The sequence below is a fragment of the Haemorhous mexicanus genome, chromosome 9, assembly GCF_027477595.1.
Source record: "Haemorhous mexicanus isolate bHaeMex1 chromosome 9, bHaeMex1.pri, whole genome shotgun sequence".
Taxonomy (NCBI): domain Eukaryota; kingdom Metazoa; phylum Chordata; class Aves; order Passeriformes; family Fringillidae; genus Haemorhous; species Haemorhous mexicanus.
Genome location: NC_082349.1, coordinates 9079775 through 9085774, shown reverse-complemented (window position 1 = coordinate 9085774; position 6000 = coordinate 9079775).

Genomic DNA, 6000 nt, shown 5'->3' with positions numbered 1-6000 from the left:
AAAAAGGGGCTGCAAAGCGTGGAGACACCAGGTAAAACAAAAGCAAGAGCCCCAGGTGATATACAGACAAAAGCTGCAGGTATTTAAGCCACTTAGGCATTATTAATAGCTGGGTTTGTCTGACGTGTGCCTTGCAGCAGGTTAAAATAAAACACCAGCACGGTCCCTGCTGGACTTGCAGCTCCTGAAAACAGAGGCAGCCCCAGTGTATAACAGGATCTTCACTGCTGTTCTGGGGCTTGAATAACATTATGGTGACTTTGCATAGATTTTTGCCCTTAATGCAAATAGGGAAATGATTTTCTAATCAGGTAAGATTAGGCTGAAACATGATAGCTGGAGTTTGGTTTGTCAATGAAATACAAAGAAGTAGCCTGTACCTTTGTAAACTATTCTTAAAAATAATGCAATGTTAAAAAAAAAAATTGGTTTCTTTGGCTAGCAGTCATGTGAGAGAGCCTTGATGCAAATCTTTGTAATGAGTGCATTCCGATGAGCATTTGAAAAATATATATGTATTTATTTGCATTGATATGTTTATATGGCTTTACATATCAACTTAGTCAGGAAAAATTGAATAAAATGTCTCAGGTCTGGGAAATGAGAAGAGATTATGAAAAGCAGATTTAATATAGCACCGTTTTTTGATGTTTGTGGCACATTTCATCATATTGCCAGAGACACCCAATTACACAGCTTGCAGAGTAATCAGCAAATGGGGAATCCGAAGGAGAATATTAACTCTGGTCTTTTTTTTTCCCCTTCCTCCTCCTCCTTCTTTAGCAAATATTATGTTATGCCTTATGGAAATGGATCAAAATGCCACATGTGCAGTTAATACTGAGCTCTGGAGCTCTTTCAAATCTTATTTTTCCCCTCACATTGTATTTTTCTGGAACAAACCTCCTGATAACTTTAGGACATGGTCTTCAAGGCCAAAGCACCACCTTAAACTTCCTGCAAGTTTGGGTTTCAGTTTTAGCTGGTGGCTGACTTTACCTCATCAGCCTGGTGTGAGGGAAAAAATTGAGTTATTAATTGAAGATAACCACGTGCAAGGACGTGCTCATAGTTCATCCATTTATTTCTCTCTTTGGGAAGGCAGGAATTTACTGAGCAATTTGGTGTCCTTGATGGTCACAGACACTCCTTACCCACATGGTTTTTAATATTCAAAGCAGACCTGTAACTGCAGTGGAAAAGGAGATCTAATGATTAATATTTCCCTTATTGTGGATTTAAAAATAAATAGCAACGGCTGCAGTGTAGGGCAGTTGTGGCTGTCTGATATTTTGGGTGCATGTGATCAAACAGTCTTCAAAGGCACTGATGGAACTGGGTCAAAACTATTAGCACTAATATTTTTGCAGGCAGGGGTGTTCCCAGCCTCTGCCCACATTCCCACTGTTCTGGTTCTCTGCATGGCTTAAGAAAAAGCCACTTTTCTTGAGAATGTCTAAAAAGTTATTAATCACTGTTACTAATGCACTTGCATTTCCTCCCAGATTCCTTTTTCCCTTCTATGTTTCCCATTGCATTATTTCTACAGTTGAGAAAAAAAATTGGGAAATCATATTAATGGGGGATGACATTCTGAAATGCAATAATTTTTTTTTTTAAAGAACTTGATTATCAGATGACTTCAGGAAAATATCTATAAACTCAGAAAAATATTTTTTTTCCATCTGCTTCCCCAGGCATCAAATTGGGCCTATACCCAAGGTGAAAAGCCCATGAAACCACTACCAAATTCCTGCCCAAGAAGTAGTTTCACCTTTTAGGGTCAGACCAACCCTGAAGGAACAGGAGGTGCAGGAACAAGTTTGCAGAAGCTTTTCTGCCATCTCCTGGAGCACAGCCCCCCATGCTAGGTGTAGAAAAGGGGACAGGTGCTCCTCCAAAAGAACACATCCTCAAAATGGCACAGAAATCCCAGTCATTTGAGAGTGGTCCCATTTACTGTGCACCACTGTCTTCAGAGATGTGCTCTCTGGTCAAGTCTTTCCTATCTTCACCTCACCAGGCAGGAATTTTCCCCTGGGTTGTGCAGGAAGGAGACAAGGGGTGCTGCAGCCACTGCAGAGGTGTGCTGTGGCCAAGGGGGATTTTCACCTGCCACCCCAGCTGGAGATGTCCACTCCAACAGCAAGAAGCTGTCACTCAGCACCTTTTTGTGCAGCTTTTTCTGTGTGGCCCCAGCCTCAGGTAAATGAATGATTCACAAAATGCATTTTTCTTGTTTTTTTTTTCCTTTTTATTAGCGGAGTATGAAAACAGGCAATAATTTTACAGAAAGCAGGACTGGCACAATTGGTACATAGCATCATGCTGCAGCTTTTCAGAAATGAATATAAACTCTTTTTTTTTCTTCTTCTTCTTCTTTTACCTACCAGAATAAATAAATATGATACACATTTGAGTTCCTCAATAGTGAATTCTAAAGCACAAGGTCTTACACTACAGCTCAATTTTACAGCGATCTGTACAGTATATTACTTTGATTTCCTTTTTGCAATTTAAAAGCCTTTGTTCCTTTGCAAGATGGGTTTGACATACAGACACGGGTACACTTTGGAGCTAACTGTACACCTTGGGTCAGAACCTGGGGAAAAAAATAAATTGATTGCATCCTTGCATGAGAAAATGAACAAAAAAGTTATTTTCCATTGCACAGATACATCCGAGGTTCTGCTTTATGGGATGGCCCCACTCAATGGACAGAGCAGTTAGAAAAGGCTTTGGCCATTCGTAGAGCACCAGCTGCACCATTTAATTTGCTGTGGGTTTAATGTGTGTCTTACAGAGGTTTTGAAGAGGACTTCCAGACTATTATGTGCTGGAACCCAAACTATTAAAAATATAATCTCACTTTTTTTTTGTTAGTATACAGAAAATTATATACTCTTTACAAATCATTGTGGGGGTTAAGTGTTGCTCCCAGCTGTGCTCCAGTGAAACTGGTTCAGTGATTCCACTCTGGCAAGTGATGAGGGTCCTAATTTGTGCACCTCAGCTTTTGCATCTCTTCCCCAGGAGCCTGGGACAGCCAGGGACGGTGGGAATGCTGCTGCCTGAGCAGCTGGGAAGCAAAGAGCACCCACAAAGTGTGTGGGGAGCAGGGAAGGGAACCTCCATCCCGGCTGGGCTGGGGTGTAACACGGTGGGAGAGTCGCAGCCGCACGCCAGAGCAGGGGATTTTTTGTTTGTTTGATCTTGCATTGCTGAAATTTTTGGGGGTTTTTCTTTTGTTGTTTATTGCACCAACCTCTTCTTATCCTTCCACTACGGATTTGGGCTGAGAGCAGACCTACGCAGAGAAATAGCTTTTTTTCATTTAAAAGAAAAAAAAAATAGATGTATTCAGCTGCTCTAGAACAGATCATAAAAACCAGCAAGGGGCACATGGAGGGCTAAGAAGGGAGGAAAAGAAAAATCAACACAGCTTGTAAAAACCAGCAGGAAAGTTCTGTAATTGACTTTTTTCAAGCTTAATTGAATTATGCTTCATAGCTACTGTAATTAAACTAATAGAATATGGTGGATTTTAATTTGCATTCCTTTTCTAGAGAGGTTTATTTAATCCTTTATGTATGAACTCTTCAGAAATGTCCTGATGTTGCTCAAAATTGTCATGTCAGTGGAAGTATCGCACATGGAACACAGGGACAGAAATAATTACAGTTCCCACATCTATGTCCTCCCACTCTGGTTTTCCTTCAGCAAAAACGAGCATCTCTCTGGCTGGCTGCAATGGAAACACATACCTAGACTCATTAAAATTCTTCACGTGGTGAAACAGCTAAATAAGAAAAGAGATGTGGAGGGATCCGCTTGCTGATGGTTATTTTCATATTTGGCAGCAGTTTTTGTGTTTCCTACACAGCAAATGATGATTTTTCTTGGAGGAAATACAGGGAAAAAAGTGTCTCCCTTTATTCCCATATTCACCATCAATGACATTTCCCCTTCTTAGCCAAAAAAATTTAAAAGACAACAAAAAGGAAAAAAGGATGTTTTCTTTCAGCCTCCCAGCATCATTACTGGATACTTTCTCATTTGGCATTTCCTTTTTTTTTTTTTTAAATCAACACTGATTAGACTTCTCTTGCAGTGTAGAAGACATTTAACGGCAAACTTTTGCCCTCAATATTGTGACTGATTTTCTCCTGGGATTTGGTCCTGCAAGAACCATGTATAAAACCTTTATAAATTCACTAAGGAGGGTTTGGAGCTGTAGCTGGTTCACCAAGGAGAGGCAAAGCAAACAAAGCCATAGGAAGGGCAAAAGATTGGCAGAGGAAATCTCCAGGTCTATAACCTGTTTCCAAATAGGAGCTAGGGAGACTTTTTCCAGATTTTCCACCACTCTTTTTAAAGGATTTGGGAAATTCTTTTCCTGGCCTATGTGCCACGCTGTGCATTTGTCTGGCATTCCTTTCATACATTAAAAAATCAACTTGGTCATCTGCCCCACAGAAAACAAAACATTGCTCCTCTTTTTGCACTTCACCTCCCTGTGGGTGGAGCTGTCCCAGGAACACCCTGCCCTGCACCAGGTTGGCACAGCACCCAGAGGAGATGGATAACTCTTTTTCTCCCCTATTAACAGTTCAGTTGTAGGATCTCTGTGTTACACTCCAAGCATTTTATGTCTGTGATGGAAGAAGCCACGTCATATCCAACTAAAATGTTAAAATGTTTGTTAAGAAGTGTCAGATCTCTGTCTGGAAATGAGGAGGGGAACCTCAATCTGTTTTGATTCTGAGACTCATCAGTGACTTCATTTTCCTAAATAACTGGGGCTGGTGGAAGGAAAGGGGGCAAGCAGAGCTCACATCCCCAGTCGGGACATTTGCAGAGGTTCTTCCCACCTGGAGAAACATCCAGCTTTGCTAAGTTCAAAGAGGAACGATGCAGAATCAGTCCTTTCAGCCTTCCCAATATATACACAGGATTATATTGCTGGGGGAGTTTCTCCCTGTGTTTTTTCATAATTTTCTTTTGGTCAGAAATAGCCCAAGAGCTCAGAGACCTTACAACAATATGCAGGAAAGATTCAGTTTTGACAGATAATTAATTATTGTACTTTTCCAAGCTGCCAGCCTAGATTCTTGCATTTTTGCATTTCCAAATCAATTTTGGCTTTTCAGGTCAGCTCACTCCCCTCATGGATGTTTAAGGTTGAGTGTAAGAAGGTAAACCCCAAACTTGGCATAAAATATTTCAGGGGCTCATCTGTATTCAAGGAAATCTCCTATTTTTTTCTGTTTATTTTTAAATTTTAGCTACTTTCACCCTGATTCAGAATGGGAGAAATAATCTCCAGGTGGGAATGATTCACATGCCCTGGTCCAGGACCAGCTGCACCTCAGTCAGCTGCTGCTCCTTGCAGAGGCAGATGAGTAGGGTGCTGAACAAATACCCCTGGGGACTGATGGAGACCTGAGTGCATCCTCTCCCAGTTTGCTTCCTGAGCCTCACCCCAGTGCTGGTTTTTAATGGGGTGAGAGATGCTGCACTGGGGAAGGTCCAGGTAGCAGCTCCAAGGCTCAGTGAGGAAGGAGATCAGCAGAACCCAGGGATAAAACGGGTCAGGCTCCCGGGTGGGTTGAGGAGTGTGAAGGCTGTGAATGTTAAAAGGAATTTTTGCACCGAGGCGCAGGGAAGAGTTTCCCTCTTTGACTCGGTGGGGAAGGTCTTGTCTCCCTCCAGAGGATCATGGCAAACCTAGTGCTGGATCAAGCTTATCTCCTGTGCTCTCTGTCCTCGCCTTGCAGGAGCAGGCCATAAATCCAGGTGTTCTGACCTTCCTGAGGCAGATGCTGTGGTATCCCTGGTGAGCCATGGTAAGGCTGTGTGTGCCCTGGTGGGAGCTGATGCCTCCCTTTCCAGCCCCAAGGGCAGAGAAGAGAAGCCTGTGTTACCTGGGATGCTGCAAGAGTGACTGCAACCCTGTGCTCTCTGCCTGACACACCCACTGCCACGAGCTGCAGTTTCATG